Source organism: Ornithorhynchus anatinus, chromosome 4 (genome assembly GCF_004115215.2).
Source record: "Ornithorhynchus anatinus isolate Pmale09 chromosome 4, mOrnAna1.pri.v4, whole genome shotgun sequence".
In the NCBI taxonomy this organism is placed as follows: Eukaryota; Metazoa; Chordata; class Mammalia; order Monotremata; family Ornithorhynchidae; genus Ornithorhynchus; species Ornithorhynchus anatinus.
In genome coordinates this window covers 100,193,016-100,207,390 of record NC_041731.1, presented here as the reverse complement: position 1 = coordinate 100,207,390, position 14,375 = coordinate 100,193,016, and the positions used below count along the sequence as shown (strand labels likewise).

Sequence of the window (14,375 nt, the reverse complement as noted above, 5' to 3'; positions counted from 1 at the left end):
CCTCGTGAGGCTCACAGTCTTAATCCCCATTTTACAGATGAGGGAACTGAGGCACAGAGAAGTTAAGTGACTTGCCCACGGTCACTCAGCAGACAAGTGGCAGAGCCGGGATTAGAACCCATGACCTCTGACTTCCAAGCCCGGGCTCTTTCACTCAACTGTATTCATTGAGTGCTTACTGTGTGCAAAGCACTGTACCAAGAACTTGGAAAGTACAATTCAGCAACAAAGACAATCCCCACCCAACAACGGGCTCACAATAGACATTAATATAAATGAATAAATTGATTAATTACAAATATAGACAGATATATACATATGTGCTGTGGGGATGGAAGGAAGGGTGAATGAAGGAGCAAGTAAGAGTGGTGCAGAAGGGAGTGAGAGAGAAGGAGAGGAGGGCTTAGTCGGGAAAGACTTTTGGAGGCTATGTGACTTTGATGCTTAGAGGAAGAGTATCCTGATTTACTTTCATGATCACATCCATCTGCCACTATTAACTGGATTTGAAGACACAACAATCAAAAGCCAAAAAATCAGTCCATGCTAAAATCCACCCCCTCAGTCCTCATGTTTAAATCACTTCAAAATTCTCTGGGATAATTTTCTCTCACGCATCGGGTGATGGAAGGGGAAAGATTATTATATAAATAAGAAAACACTCCATCCTCAGGCATGCAGTACCATTGCAAGAACATCAACCACATGGAAAAATAAATAACGCATTCATTGTAACTTTAGGGTACAAATTCGATGGAATGAGGGGCCAATGTCTTCTCCCACTGTAGATTGTAAGCTCCTTGTGAGCTTCTTGTACTACACTCTCACCAGCACTTAGTAGAGTGCTTTGCACACAATAAACACTCAAAAAATGTCATTGATATATTGACCTAAATCAACTGATCATAATTATTGAGCACGTAACTCTGTGGAAATTGTGGTACTAAGCGCTTGGGAGAGTACAATTCAACAGAGTTGGGAGACACATTCCTTGCCTATAGCGAGTTTACTGTCTAGAGGATTTTCTGAAATTCCTAGCACAGTATGTGGGTTTAATGTATGTTAAATATTTTTATTTATAACAAAGCTTCTAACCATAACAGAGATTCATTTCTTTTAACTTTTAACTCCATTCTACGTTTGCTGGGTATAACATTTGGCCTGTGAGACAACCAGAGCCTCTAGCTCTGTAGCTATGTGAGGCCATTAACCAGGATAACCAGGATACGGTGGCTACGTGTGACCTGATCTGTTCAGAATGGAGGCAGTGGAGAGCTGGATTGAGCTACTTAGCAAATACCACAAGTAAAGACAGTGTGTCTTTGGGAACCAGGTTGGAGAAATGAGAATAGAATAAATCTTACCTGGGTGTGGGAAATCTGAGAGGGGAGGTCAGGACATGGCAGAAACAATGTGTGCAGCACAAGGAATAAGGAGTAATTATCCCTTTTGGAAATGGGAGCCTACAGTCAAAATAGTTGGGGATCACTATTTCAACTTTAACAGCTATCAGGAATATTTGCTTAGAAAAAACAAATGTTCCCCTCCATAATACACTGTGTACACACACACTAGACATATTGTTCCCACGTACATTGTATATACACTAGATGTACAAATGATTACTTTGAATGAAGAGCTTTTCCCATTAGAATTTGTAAGTTATAAATCAGGCATTTCCCCAATAATCCAATACCTCTTTCTATGAATCTGTGGCAAAAACAACAGAGTGGCTTACCTCAAGCTGTACTTAGTCTGCATCTTGGCCTTTCTTCACGCTCAGAACTTTGTGAAAGGAATGAGTTTTCAGTAAGGAAAATGCTTGAAAATTTTTATTGATAAGACAAGCAAATGTAAGGCACATTAACTTCCCTCCCATCCCCCAGACAAAATACAAGTATATCAAGGCCAACTCTTTAATGAAAAGGGTATGCTTGATTTCAAAATCTGGTTCTTATTTGATAATTGGCACCTTTCTTGCATTTATATTTTTCATTTTATGCAAACGCTCTTAAGTAGTCTTCCAGTCAATAAGGCATAAAAAGATAAGCCTCAAATACACTATGGGCAATCAGCTTAAAACGGGGTTCTGGACCCTGGAGCCTTCCTGAGACTTCAGAAATAATCAAGGTTTATGGTGTTTAACTATCATTATCAAGAGAAAATATACATCACAGACAACATTCCAAGAGGAGTTTCACGTTTTTGTAAGCACCAGATATGCCTTCTGAGGGAACACAAAATCCTCCTTCATGAGCAATGGCTACAAAAATAAAACTACAAGATATCTCTTTGCAGAGTGACTGAAATGATCCTGTGAACTTATACTGTTCCCAAGACAGTGCTCGCTGTCTCCAAGACTTGAAGAAAGGCACACCAGGGTGATTCCCGAAACCAAGCCGGTTGCTCTGTGTTTTTAGGTGGGCGTGGACTGTTTCCAACATGTTTTCATGAAGCATTTGCTGGTTGGTGGGGGTAGATGTTCTGTGCTTTTGGTTCACTTTCCAATTAGCAAACTGAGCCCCAAAGAAAGTTCAAAACATTCTGTGTTCAGAGCGAAAAGTGGGGAAGCAGCATGGCCCTGTGGATAGATCACAGGCCTTGGTGTCAGAAGGACTTGGGTTCTAATCCCGGTTCCTCCTCTTGTCTGCTGTGTGACGTTGGGCATATCACTCCACTTCTCTGTGCCTCAATTGCCTCATCTATACAAAGGAGATTAAGACTGTGAGACAGGGACTTTCAGCCTGATTATCCTATATCTACCAGAGTGTTGAGTACAGTGCCTGGTACATAGAGAACACTTGACAAAAATCATAAAAAAAGTTAATTATATTGAGTCAACTTGACATTAAGGGTGACTGTGATGCGAAGTGAGGGGTGTGTTTAGGATTAATAGATTATGAGCCAAAGGGTCAGGCTGGAAGAGTACACTGAAAGAAAAATAAACACTCTTGAGAAGCAGCATGGCCTAGAGGATAGAGCATGGGCCTGGAAGTAAGAAGGACCTGTGTTCTAATCCCAGCTCCATCACTTATTTGCCATGTGACCCCAAGCAAGTCACTTCACTTCTTTGTGCCTCAGTTACCTCATCCATAAAATGGAGATTAAGACTGGGAGCCCCATTTGGGAGGGACTGTGTCCAACCTGATTAACTTTATTAACCCCAGCATATAGTACAGTGCTTGGCAGATAGTAAGTTCTTAAAAAATACCATTAAAAAAACCCCAAAACCCTCCAAAAAGCATAGTGAGAGGAAAGAGTAAAATAAAACGATAGGGGAATGGGTCAGATAAAAGAGGACCTTCAGCCATAAAAATAGCAACCAGGCAACCTTTTAAAAGACAGAGTAGAACCCATGAGGAGTGCAAAGGGAAAGACGAAAACCACACTCAACTCCTCCGCACATGACCAGGAATGCTCAACAGACACATCAGAATCAATTAATCAATCACATTTATTGAGCACTTACTGTGTGCAGAGCACTGTACTAAGCCCTTGGAGAGTACCATATACCAGAGTTGGTAGACATGTTTGTCCACAACAGACCGACAGCCTATCTGGGGAGACCGACATTAAATAAATTCCAGATACGAACAAAAAAAGCTGTGGGGCTGAGGAAGAGATAAGTAAAGGGTGCAAATCCATGTTCAAGGGTGACATGGAAGGGTGTTGGAGAAGAGCAAATGAAGGTCTCGTCGGGGAAGGCATCTTGGAGGAGTCATGTCTTCAGTAAGGCTTTGAAGGTGGGCACAGTGATTATCTGTTGGATGTGAAGGAGTAAGGAAATCCACCTTGGGATAGAACCAGGGAGGAGGAGCATGGGATGGATGATAGAGGGGGTAAAATGAACTCGAACTCAGCTCTTTGTTCTGCTGGGTGGTTGTTGGTTCATTCTTTGGAAGGTAATCATACTGGAGCAATGGCTGTATGTTGGTTCTCTTTCAGGAACAAGCATAGGACTATATTGTTGATAAAAGGCGGTTATTGGCAAATATTTTCACCTTTCCAATAACAACTAAAATTCTGGGGAAGAAGATGAACGAAATATCTTTATTCTTCCTCATAAAAATAAGGATTCTTATTCTAGCAAGCTGATTCTTTCCAGTTAGGCATAAACTTGAGGAGGTGAACCTGGATTGCTGTTTTTCTGAGAAGGGGTTTGGAGAGAGACAAGAGCAACAGAGAGATTGAAATTAAAGAAGAATTTTGAGAGAATTTAATGAAGAATTTCTATGCTTCAAACAGTGTCATTTATAAAATACTTCCCTCCCTAAATATTCCTGTTCCACCCAGATTTACTGGGCCACTTGATAGCCCCTTTTTTTTGTTTTAGGTTTTTTTTATATAGTATTGAAGTGCTTACTATGTGCGAGGCACTGTGCTAAATTCTGGGTAGCCAAAAGACAATCAAGTTGATCACAGCCACATGGGGCTCACAATCTTAATACCCATTTTACGGATGAGATTACTGAGGCACAGAGATATGAAATGACCAGCCCAAGGTCACACAGCAGGCAAGTGGAGGAGCCAGGATTGGAACCCAGGTCCTTTTGAATCTCAGGCCAGTGCTCTATCCACTAGACTGCTCTATCCACTAGACCACGCTGCTTCTCTTGTTCATTTTATCTTGTCATGATCTTTAAATAATAATAATCCACCTGCCATTAAGGAGGCAGAAAATAATATCATCGGTATGGAAAGCAAAGTTCCATACCGATGATATTATTTTCTGCCTCCTTAATGGCTTTCAAAGTAGTTAATACTGAGGAAAGCATTATGTTTCCTATTTGGCTTTTCATAAGGAAAGATCATTTGCCTGCTTAAAAATCTCTGATGATGCAGATAATAAAAAATAATCAACTGTACAAGGTGTATCTGGGGAAGAATGAGTTACTGATTGAGAAGTTTTAAACTATGCCTTACAGCTGCATGCAGTTCAGTGACAAAGAGTAATAATTTAAAGTATGTTCATTTTCATCTTCTAAACATCTCATAAATAAGCCCTAACCAAGTACTCCCCCAGCACCATTAAAGAGTCTACATTTTCATCCCATTTTCCAGCCCAAGAAACCAAGCTGTAAAAGTGACATAAGACTGGCAACTAGGGCGGCTGACTGTCCGGCATGGAGTAGGTGATAGAGCACAGGCCTGGGAGTCAGAAGATCACGGGTTCTAATCCTGGCTCTGCCAGTGTGCTGTGTGGCCTTGGACAAGTCACTTTGCTTTTCTGTCCCTCAGTTACCTCATCCGTAAAATGGGGATTGAGACTGAGTCCCACATGGGGACTGTGTCCACCCCAATTTGCTTATATCCACCCAGCGTATAGTAGAGCGCCTGATACATAGTAAGCGCTTAACAAAGACCATGATTATTATTATCATTATAACTTTTAAGAGTGACCCGATAAGGAGCAATATGAAATTGATGAATCCACAAGGGTGGGGGGGAGTGATTTACATAACAGCAGCGTGGTTCAGTGGAAGAAGCACGGGCTTGGGAGTCAGAATTGTCATGGTCATGGTCAAATCCCAGCTCTGCCACTTGTCAGCTGTGTGACTGTGGGCAAGTCACTTCACTTCTCTGTGCCTCAGTTACTCATCTGTAAAATGAGAATTAAGACTGTGAGCCTCACATGGGACAACCTGATTACCCTGTATCTACCCCAGCACTTAGAACAGTGCTCTGCACATAGTAAGCGCTTAACAAATACCAACATTATTAATATTATTATAACAGGTGTTTGGTTGGCTTAGGGAGTTGTCTGGGAGTTCTATCAATCCTACCGATTCCCAGGTGAAGGGGTCGAACTACGGTCCAACATGGCACCTCCTTTCCCTCACAGTCATATGACACGATCGATGCCGGCTGTTACCCCACCCCACATGCCCACTGGTAACTGCCGATGCTACTGGCAGACTGTGTGGGTGAAGGGAGGGGCAGGCAAACATTGTTGGGGCGTGGGGTGAGAGGGGTCCCTTTCCCTTGACTCAAAACAAGGAAGCAGCAGTAAGTCAGTCAATCGTATTTATTGAGTGCTTACTGTGTGCAGAGCACTGAACTAAGTGCTTGGGAGAGTACAATATTATAGGCACACTCCCCGACCACAGTGAGCTTAATAATATCGATAATAATGATGGGTATCTGTTAAGTGCTTACTATGTGCCAGGCACTGTATTAAGGGCTGGGGTGGATACAAGCAAATTGAGTCGGACACAGTCCCACATGGGGCTCAAGGTCTCGATCCTCATTTTACAGATGAGGTAACTGAGGCACAGAGAAGTAAAGTGATCGCCCAAGGTCACACTGCTGACGAGTGGCAGAGCCGGGATTAGAGCCCATGACCCTCTGACTCGTAGGGCCGTGCTCTATCCACTACACCCTGATGCTTAGAGTCCAGAGGGAGAGACTGTACAAACCAAAATGTCTTTTTACTAGCTTCTCCTGAGGGTTCATGCCCTTAGGCCGCTCAGCACCTCGGGAAGCAGAGCAGGTATGGAGCAGCTCCTAGAGAGGGTTACTGCTGCTTGATCTCGGGCCACATGGACGCTCCTGAGAAGCTAGTACGGAACCAGGATTGTCTCTATTTGTTGCTGAATTGTACTTTCCACACGCTTAGTACAGTACTCTGCACACAGTAAGCACTCAATAAAAACAATTGAATGAGTGAATTAAAGATTGAACCACTTCAGTTAGCCCCACTGCCTTGAGGAAAATCTACCAGTTTGAGGAAAATCTATCCTCCACTCCACTCCGGCCCGGGAGTTATAAAGACTTGGTCTAGTCCCAGCTCTACCTCTTGTCTACTGTGTGACCTTGAGCAAGTCATTCAACACCTCTGTGCCTCAGTTACCTGATCTGTTAAGGATGAAGACTTTGAGCCCTATGTGGGACGGGGACTGCATACAACCCGATCTGCTTTTATCCACCCCAGCACTTAGAACACTGTCCAGCACATAGTAAGAGCTTAACACATAGCACAATTATTATTACAGGCTCAGGCTCCCTCCTCTCCTGCAGGGCTTTTCACTCTCTCGACTGACGAATGAGGAGATGAACCTCGGGCAGCATGAACATCCCGGGGAGCTGGGAGATTCCCAGCTCTAATGGCCCAGGTTGGGATTCCCCCTGCCCCGGGGGTCAGCTCCAGGTTCACCCACACACTCTTCAGTTTCAGAGGAAACCACACAAGCTTCCGTGGTTGGCCTGATTTCCTTCCTGCTCGGCTTCCCGGAAGTCCTGCCTCCCTTTTCCTTGGGCAAGCCCCCGGCTCCATTGACTTTGTAATTTAAAGTTTGCAGAGAGCTATTAAGAAGGCTTTTATTGCTCTGCTTTATAGGATCATCTTTAAGGATTTCATCTGAATAATATTTCGTAGAGCAAATTCCGCCAACCTGTCACGGAAATTAATCCATCAGTGGTACTTATTGAGCATCTGCTTTATTCGGAGTACTGTACTATGTTCTGGGGAGAGTACGAAAAAGATATAAGACCGTCCTTTGTCTCTAACCCTATTGCCATACTGTTCTTGTTCTGTTTAACATCGTTCTTGCTTTGTATCCTCCTTGCTCGTATCTTTCTTTAAGTGTCTGTCACAAACCCCCTCTTCCCATTTCCTCTTAGATTGTAATCTCCTCTTGGGAGTCAGAGAACACACCTACATGTTTTCCATGTATTTTTCCCTCCCAAACTATACACAGTGCTTTGCACAAAATAGGCACTTAAAAAATACCCCTTTTATAATTACTATGTCTCCTGCTCTATGCTGAATTACTGTTTGGGACACATGCCATTTCTTATTCAGATTTTTATTTTTTCTGTTCTTGCTTTGGACACTTCCAGTTGGAAACAGAGTGGTCTAGTGAAAATAGCAGGGCTCTGCCACTTGCCTGCTGCCTGACCTTGAGCAAGTCACATGTCTATTTGCCTCAGCTTCCTCATCTGTCAAATGGGGATTCAGTACTTAACAAAAATAATATTAATAATTCTGGTATTTGTCACATGCTTACCATGTGCCAGACACTGTACTAAGTTCTGGGTGGATAGAAGCAAATCAGTTTGGACAGTTACTGTCCCACATGGGACTCACAGACTCGATCCTCATTTTACAGATAAGGTAACTGAGGCACAGAGAAGGGAAGTGACTTGCCCAAGGTCACACAGCAGACAAGTGGCAGAGCCAAGATTAGACAACATGACCTTCTGACTACCAGGCCAGTGCTCTATCCACTATGCTATTCTCCCTCCTTCCTAGACTGTGAGGCCCACGTGGGACACAGATTGCATCTGACCTAATTATCTTGCTCTTATCCCAGCAGTTAGTACAGTGCTTGACATTTAGTAAGTGCTTAACCAAGGACATTATTATCTTATCTTTACCATTCCTGAAGGTCAGCTGTTCCTTAACTTTTGGGAACTCACAGCTCCACTTAGGAATTTAGTGCTCCCTTGCACTGGTAACTTAGAGACACAAGAACTAGAGGAAGAACTAATATAGGATTTGGCAACAGACTAAATCAGGGGATTGACAAGAGAGGTTAAGGATAATGCCAAGGTCATCAGCTTGGGAGATGGGAGGATGGGGGCCTTGAAGACTAGAGGGGGCTAATCTCGGGTTACGGGTTCTAGTTCTCCTCCACTTGCCTGCTGTGTGACCTTGGGCGAGTCACTTCAATTATCTGTGCCTCAGTTACCTTATCTGTAAAATGGGGATTGAGATTGTGAGCCCCACATGGCACAGGCAACCTGATTTGCCTATATCCACCCTCATGCTTAGTACAGTGCCAGGCACATAGCAAACAATAAATACCATTATTATTATTATTACTGTCTTCTTCCTTATGCTGCCCTTTTACAAAACTGTAAGCTTGTTGTGGCAGGGAATGTGTCTGCTTATTATTGTACTCTCCCAAGAGTACAGTGCTCTGCACATAATAAGCGCTTGATAAATACCAGTTAATGATTTGGTTTGCACGCATTGCTTGCCATCAGCCAAGTGGAAGAGAAGCAGCAAAACAGCGTGACTTAGTTCATTCATTCATTCATTCATTCAATAGTATTTATTGAGCCCTTACTATGTGCAGAGCACTGTACTAAGCGTTTGGAATAGAGCATAGGCCTGGGAATCAGAAGGACCTCTGTTCTAATCCAGCTCCGCCACGTCTGCTGTGTGACCTTAGGCAAATCACTTCACTTCTCTGTGCCTCAGTTGTTATTGTTGTCTTGTGCTGTCGAGTCATTTCCGACCCATAGCGACGCCATGGACAAATCTCTCCCAGCACGCCCCACCTCCATCTGCAAACCTTCTGGTAGTGGATCCATAGAGTTTCCTCGGTAAAAATCCGGAAGCGGTTTACCATTGCCGCCTTCCATGCAGTAAACCTGAGTCTCTGCCCTTGACTCTCCCATGCCGCTGCTGCCCAGCACAGGTGAGTTTTGACTTATAGCAGATTGCCTTCCACTCGCTAGCCACTGCCCAAGCTAGGAATGGAATGGGTTTGCCTCTGCTTGACTCTCCCTCTCACAGTTAAGACTGGTAGAGTCCTGGAAACTCTCCAGGTGCAAACCTGAGAGGTGGTGTCTCAGTTACTTCCTCTGTAATAATAATAATAATGATATTTGTTAAACACTATGTGCCAGGCATGTTCTAAGCACGGGGGTAGATACAAGACAGTTGGGTTAGACAAAGTCTCTATCCCACCCGGGGCCCACAGTCTTCATCTCTTGATGAAGGAAGTAAGGCAGAGAGAAGTGAAATGATTTGCCCAAGGTCAAACAGCAGACAAGTGGTGAAGTCAGGATTAAAACCCATGACCTTCTGACTCCCAGGTCTGTGCTCTATCCACTATGCAATGCTTTAAACTGGGGATTAAGACTATGAGCCCCATGAGGGACAGGGACTATATCCAACCTGATCAACTTGTATCTACCCCCAGTTCTTAGAACAGTGCTAGGCACATAAATGGTGGTATTTGTTAAGCGCTTACTATGTGCAAAGCACTGTTCTAAGCACTGGGGGTTACAAGGTAATCAGGTTGTCCCACATGGGGCTCACAGTTTTAATCCCCATTTTACAGATGAGGTAACTGAGGCACAGAGAAGTTAAGTGACTTGCCCAAAGTCACACAGCTGGCAAGTGGCAGAGCTGGGATTGCTTAACAAGAAACATTATCATTATTATTATTATTAAGATAAGAGTGGGGTGATGGAGGGAATAAAACTAAAAGAAAGCCATCATTCAAAGTGATGTGGATGGCTCACATTCGGTTCCACCATAATGCACATTTTCGCTATGCTTCTTGGCTGCGTCTTTCTAGAGAATTAGGGGAATGTTGGTCTGACAGCTTGAGTCCGTCTGGGTCCAGTACACTTGTGGCGTTGGGAAAGTCGGCCAGCCGGTGTGACCGTGGCATTGGACAGAGTGAGGTCCGCCGGGCAGGTTTTCCTAAAGACTGAGCTTTGCGGGGACACCTTTCCAGACTGTAATGCACATATCTCCAAAGACCCCCAAATCAGCTACATTAGCAGCAAGCGGCGAGGGGTGAAATAGAATATTCCCTTGCCAAAGCCTGCTGAATTCCTTGAAGCTATGAGAACAGAAGGACGTTAATCTAGAAATGGACTGGAATCTTCCATGATATATCGAACCCTCCCTGGCATTTCAGTCCAATCTGCATATTGTTCGGCTACCTCCGAGGCCAGATTTTCAGTATCCGTCTACTCCCTTCGAATGCCCTCCCTCTGCCTCGAGCTCCCTCCCCCGCAACCCCTCACCCTCAAGCACTCGAGGCTTTATAAAGTATATTTTTTAAACACTAGGCCCTGTGATGAAGGGATACTGCTATAAATTTCTCATGGCGGGTTCCCAAGGAATGGCTACGCCTTCATCGCCTCCCCCTACATCGCAACTCCCCGGAGGCGGTTATACCGGTCAGAACTGGAGGGAGCCCGTTTCTCAGGGAACATTTTTCTCCTCCATTTTCGAATAGTCTAATTTATAACATGAAATTAAAAACAACATAAATTAGTAATTCAATCCCTGCATTCCAATTTAATGAACTCGAGGTTTCATTGCATTATTGTTTTGTGCCACTGGACCGATCTCTTCGTTTACGAATAGAATGTTCTCCTTTATTAATAAATAAATACATAAAAAAATTAAAGGTGCCCTCTCTGCAATTATGTTGATGTCTCACAGGGGTCCAGATGTAATAATTTTAAATATTATTTTCTTAGCAGATTCTCAACAACGGTAGATAAGAATGTGAAATTTGTGTCGTTTTAGTTTAAACTCCCTTTAAGTGCAGTAAGGTAATGCAATTGTTCCCCAGTGGCAAGTAAGAAGCACTTACCAGGAAAATTGTTATTGGATTATAGCTCTGGATTCATAAAATGTGGCTAAGGACCATTTTAGACACCCAAAGAGTGACCCGTGGTCAAGAATGGACAGTACAAAGCGAGATACAATTTCTCTACAATGCCTCGGGCAGACCTAAAAGAAAAGCTTCTTCAGGGCGTTTAGTTTGAACAAAATCGATACTGTTTCCTGACCGCTCCGATGCCGAACGGCCACTGAAATGAATCGCAAGTGGTAGAGTTTCACCACACCCCTTTTCAGGAGGATTTTAGGGGTGCGCCTAATATCCTACCTTTTCCATTTGGAGAACTGAATTATGGTGGGGTGAGTGAAGGGCTGCAGGGGAAGGCGAAGGGAGGGCAAGAAGGAAAGGGATAAACCTGCATTTCCTGACTTTTAACCAGGTACAAGTTGAATCCCCTTAATCCCCCTCCTCTAGCACTCACCAGCCGGGTCCTGCCGCTTCGCACCCTCCCGTGAACAGATGGTCTTTAGGGGAAAAAAAACGGTATCACCTGCTTAAATCCTGTACTTCCTAAAATGCTGCTAAAAATTCCACCGGTAAACTTGTTCCAGATGGAAGGCTGCGTTTTGATGAATGGGATGTGGAAATAAAGCAGTCCTCCCACCGTCTCCTCCTTCCCATGGCTGACTGGGCGAAACGAGGCTTGTTGGCCATGGACTCAAGGAAGGACGTGGAGAGGAAAGGCACAGTGGCAGAGCTGGGTGGCTGGGATTTCATTTCCCTATCGGAACACGTGAAGATTTTCTCACCCTCTTTCCGTGGCTGGTCCGGACTCTGTCATGATATAATTAGCAACTCTGACACCTGTTTTGCCACTTCTTAATTGTGTTATTTAAATGTAACCTGCAAAACAAAAAATACACCTAGGAAATGGAAAAAGGCAGGGAGGAGAAAAAAACAAAAGAAATTTGATGATGTGTCTGTACCAAAGACAATTTCTCACTTCCCATCCTGTGGCCCATACCTACTGCAGACCCTTCTCTCAGGTTCCTGGTGTGTAAAAACAATTTTCTCATGAAACTTTAGGTTTCCCTCGGGAGTTCTTTTAGCAGTGAGAAGCAGCATGGCCCCGTAGAAAGAGCACAGGTCTGGGAGTTAGTGTACCTATGTTCTGGCTCTCCCCCAACCTACTCACCATCCCTCCATCTTGTCTATTTCATTGCTGATCCCTTGCCCTAGTCATCCCTAGAACTCCCTTCGTTTTGGACAAACCACCACTCTCCCCACCTTCAAAATCCTCCTAAAATTATACCTCCTCGAAGGCCGGGGCGGGGGGAGATGTCTCCCCCAACTAAACCCATACTTCACCTCGGGCTCTTCCTTTTTGAGTCGCCGGTGCACTTGGATCTGTATCATTTAAGACCTTGATACTCATCCCACCCTCATCAATTATGTACATGTCTTTATAACTGCCATTTCCCCTATTGGCAATCAATTTCAATGTCTGTCTCCTCCCACAATACTCAAAGTTTCTTGCAGGGAGAGATTGTGCCGAACAATTCATTGTGTTACACTCTCCCAAGGGCACAAACAGTGCTAGACTTAATCATCATAATAATAATAATTATAGTATTTGTTAAGTGCTTCTATACTAAGCACTGGGATGGTTACAAGCAAATGGGGTTGGACACATTCCCTGTCCCACATGGGGCTCACAGTCTCGATCCCCATTTTACTGGTGAGGTAACTGAGGCACAGAGAAGTGAGGTAACTTGCCCAAGATCACACGGCAGACAAGTGGCGGAGCCGGGATTAGAACCCATGACCTTCTGACTCCCAAGCCGTTGCTCTATTCACTGTGCCATGCTGCTTCTCAGTGTATAGATTGTGAGCCCATTACTGGGCAGGGATTGTCTCTCTCTGTTGCTGAATTGTACACTCCATGCGCTTAATACAGTGCTCTGCACATAGTAAGTGCTCAGTAAATACTAGTGAATGAATGAATATAGTGCTCTGCACACAGTAGTTGCTCAGTAAATACAGTTGTTTGATTGTGACCTTGGAAAAATTACCTAACTCATCTACGCCTCAGTTTCCTCATCTGTAAAATGGAGATTCAATATTGTTTCCAACCCAATTTGCCTGTATCCATTCCAGTGTTTAGTACAGTGCCTGGCACATAGTAAATGCTTAACAAATGCCACTGTTATTATTCTCTCTTATCCTTAGACCAAGAGCCACATGTGGGATAGGGAGTGTGTCTGATCTGATTATTTTGTGCTTGGTACACAGTTAGTGCTTAACAAAACACTGTAATTATTATTATTATTATTATTCCAGTGATGCATGCAGCCTCTAGAGAAGCAGCATGGCATAGTGGATAGAGCACTGGCCTGGCAGTCAGAAGGTCATGGATTCTAATCCCAGCTCTGCCACCTGTCTGCTGTGTGACCTTAGGCAAGTCACTTCACTTGGTCTCCATTACCTCATCTGTAAAATGGGGATTGAGACTGTGAGGTACATGTGCAACAGGGACTGTGTTCTGATACAAACTCAAATTGATACAAATTGATACAAACTCAATTTGCTTGTATCAACCCCAGTGCTTAATATAGTACCTGGCACCCAGTAAGTGCTTAACAAATACCATAACTATTATTATTATTATGCAATCAAAATGAGAGGTGTGGTGGAGTGAGCCAGGTTGAACGGACAAAGAACTAGGCAAGAAGTTGAGAGTCTGGTTCTATCTCTTCCCTGATTCTTCACTTGCTTGGCAACAAGAAGTGGGTACATTAACCTCTCTGAGCCTCTGCCAGATGGACAGTACCGCAGGGTACTTATCACACCTTCCCTGCACTCAAGGACAGTGAAAAGACACTGACACAGAATTTTTGCAGAAAAGGCCTAATGGAAATGGATTTTGGTTTTAAAGTGTCAGAAGCAGTATGGCGTAGTGGATAGAGCACAGGCCTGGGAGTCAGAAGGTCATGGGTTCTAATCGCAGCTCCACCATTTGTCTGCTGTGTGGCCTTAGGCAAGTCACTTTATTTCTCT

General features: G+C 43.9%; 1 non-coding gene across 1 annotated transcript; it reads right to left on the bottom strand.

The window, feature by feature from the left end:
* Positions 1-9,435: 9,435 nt before the first annotated feature.
* Positions 9,436-9,573, bottom strand: LOC114811371. Its single transcript, XR_003759075.1, has one exon. It is a non-coding gene; the product is annotated as a small nucleolar RNA SNORA7 (small nucleolar RNA).
* Between the last annotated feature and the right edge of the window lie 4,802 nt (positions 9,574-14,375).